Raw genomic sequence first — 3,308 nt, 5'->3', positions numbered from 1 at the left:
GGGGGGGTGGCGAGTTGCAAGGAGGGGGGGTGTGAGTGTGCAGTGTTGGGGTGCACGGGAGCTCCCCTGGGTGGGGAGTGTTGGTTCTGGGGAGGGAGCTGAGTTGTACCGGGCTGCTGTGGAGCTGTGCAGGAGGTGCTGGGTGGTGTGAGGAGCCAGGGAGCTGTGCTGTGGGGAGACCCCTGAGGGTACCCTGAGGTTTCCAATTGGAGCTGGAGCTGAACACCCCCCCACCCACCCCAGACCCTTCCCCACAGCCTCTCGGGTGCTGCCCTCCTGGCCAACTTTGCACAACCCGTGGTGCAGAGGTGTGCCCAGGGCCTTGCTGCTCCTGCAAGCAAAGTCCTTGTGCTGCTGCTGGAGAAGGAGCTCCCCCACCTTCCACACCACCCCCCCAGGGCAGCTTTTCCCTCCTGTAGGGTTGGAATTCCCAGCCCAGGAGGGAGAAAGCTGGTGGGACAGGGATGGTCTGTCCCTCTGCCCACCAGGATGGGTGAGCTTGATCTTCAGTGTGGCCCCAGCCCAGTGGGGAGCAGTGGCTTTAGTCAGGGTAGGGGGGTAGCAGATGTGATCAGGTTTGGATACTGATGAGCTGCTGGAGATTTAATGAGCTGCTGGACACTAACGAGCTCTTGAGACTGTCGAGGGAAGACTCTGCAGCATCACCAATGTGGTAGGAAGCATCATGGAGGGGATTTCCTCCCTCTGCCCTACCAGCACGCTGTTCTGGTGGCTTCAAAAAGAAAACAAGGTTGGGTGGCTTCAAAAAAAGAAAAGAAGTTTGGGAAAAGCCAAACAGCCTCAATAATCTCTTGCTGGTGCTGCCAGATCCTCTGTGTTCCCCTCAGGGAAGGCTGCAAGCAGATCACAGAATGGTTTGGGTTGGAAAGGACCTTCAAGATCATCTAGATCCAGCTCTCTGCATGGGCAGGGACACCTCCCACTAGAGCAGATGCTCTAATTTTTCCTCTTTCCACTGCAGGACTCCCTGAGAGAGTAGAGAGAGAGGAGAGGAAGTGCCCCTGCTTTGAGGCACTGGAGGTCTTGCCCTCCAAGGAAATATTATTGGCTTTTCCCCTCCCATGCTTTCCTGCTGGGTCTGTGCTTGCTGGAACTGGCTGGTAGGTTTGAGCACTGTGGGTTCCTTCCCCCCCAACCCTGAGGCATAGGGTTTATGCCCACCCTGTTGCCTCCACACTGGTTCCTTCCACAAACATCCCTGGTGTTTTCTGCCAAGTCATGCTGGAGCAGCCCTGTTGTCACTGTGAACTTGAGGGTGTTATTTAAGAGGGGGGGAGGGTGGGGAAAAATGAGAGGAAGAAAACGAAAGTCCTGCCCGGTTTCCTGGTAGCAGGAGGTGCTTAATGAGAAGGTAAAAGTGCTGGGCAGTGAATTCCTTGCTTGCTCCGTGGCCAGCAGCAGTGCCCGTGCTGGGAGAGTGCCAAGGTAGTGCCTTAAACTGGGAATAATCCCTCTGCAAAGTGCCATGGAGTGTTTGGAAGCAGACAAAATACTTGTGCTGTCTGCTGGCTGCAGGAAAACTCTGGTGGAGCAGAGCCAAGGTCAGCCCATGTGGCAGGGGCAGCAACAATCCTGAGGGGCTGGGTGCTGTTCCTTCTGGGGAGAGGTGAGAAGTGACCCCCCAAAGGGGCTTTTTATTTCTAATGAAGCTTGTCAGAGCATCTGCCTGTCACTTCACCCTGGCAAACCTGCTGCTCTCCCTCAGAAAAGCAGCAAAGCTCCTTCCTGGGTCTCGCTTTCTGGATGGGAATTTCTGGGATTGGTTGTGACTTGAGCAGGGCCCGTGGGGGAGGCTGGAGGCTGTGGATGCTGCAGGAAGAGGTGTTTCAAGCACCTGCCTCAGCAGTGCTGTAGAGGAACAGTTTTGGTTCCAGTAAGTGATTTTTTTCTCTGAAAGAGAAACTGAAAATGCCATTCGGGGAATTGTTTGCTTCAGCCACTTGCACAACTCCTGAGGTGAGGAGGTTGAGGCAGGCTGGGATGGGGGGAGAGTCAGGACAAGCAGTTAATGTGGTGCTCATAGATCTGTGACAGCAGACAACATCCCCAGGGGTGCTCTTGGTGCAACACGTGCTGGGATGAGCCGAGGGAGGGTGGAAACCTGGGATGCAGGTGGGAATGTGCCTCCTCCCACAGCCCCTGGCAGTGATTTCCCTGCTGTGACATTGAGCCTTGCTGGTTCCACCTCTGTTTTGCAGCAGTGTTGCTGTTTCTTTGGGGGCAAATGTGTTACAGGTTCTAGTTAGCAACCTAAAGCTGTAGCTGGAGGCTGGTGATGATTGACACTTGCTGTGGGACTTCTCCTTCTCATGTTAAAGATTCCCTTGCAGCTTCAGCTGTAAGTACAAGTTGGCCTTCTGCTGTGGTAGTAGGAAGACACTGGCTGGAACTGCAGGTTTAAAAGTGTGCCAGTGGTGTTTCTCATAGCACTGAGGCTTGTTTTGTTTTGTAGCTGCTGAAAACAGCTGTCCTGGCAAGCCTGGTTTGTCTGCAAATCAATTGGAGAGATCAGCATGTCAAGGACTCCTTGTAATGGCAGTAGCAGGGAGTCTCTGGAGGACTCCCCTGGAGCCTCCTCTTGCTTAAGCCCTTTCTGCAAGGCTGCTGGAGCTGTTTTATCCAGGCAGGTGAAGGAGCTGCCTTGAGGATGTGAAGAACAGCTCTTGTCAGCTGGGAACTAATTGTTGGTGTGAGACAATTTGCTGAGGAGCTGGAGGTGTGCCAGGCTTGAACCTCCCTTCCTTGCCCTGGGTGGCAGTTACACTAATTACAAGAAGTCCTTGCTTGAGCTCTAGTTCCATTGCAATCCTCCAGGAAAACCTGAACCAGGCTGGGGCAACAAGGTGTCTGTAAGTGGATTATTTTTTTTTTGCATGGTTCCTAAAGGAATGAGAGGTCCTACTGTAATGGGAACATCAGGGGTGAAGGCTGGGAGAAACATCTAGCCTACATCTGTGGTGCCTGGAGGGGAAGTGGAGAGGAAGGAGGACAAGTAGGATGAGGTTTGTTGGGAGAGATGGAGCAAGTGTTTTCTTGGTGCCAGCTAGGACAGTCAGCTATGGGTGGCCTGCCCTGTGAAAGGAGACTTTGGAGCTTCCCTGCTTGCAACTAAGGTCTTAAAAGGCCTGAGTGTGAGTGTGGCAGGGCAGGTGAGCTCCTGTGAGCTGTTTTTATCTAGGCTTTGGGGTTAGGGATGCTTGTCTCAGCTTGGCTTTGGTGGTGGGAGATTCTGCATCCACCTGCCTGGACACAGGTCCAGCAAGAGCAGTTACTCTTGTTCCAGCTGA

Source organism: Chaetura pelagica, unplaced genomic scaffold, assembly GCF_000747805.2.
Source record: "Chaetura pelagica isolate M959 unplaced genomic scaffold, ChaPel_1.0 scaffold731, whole genome shotgun sequence".
NCBI classification, from domain to species: Eukaryota; Metazoa; Chordata; class Aves; order Apodiformes; family Apodidae; genus Chaetura; species Chaetura pelagica.
This window is presented reverse-complemented; position numbering follows the sequence as displayed.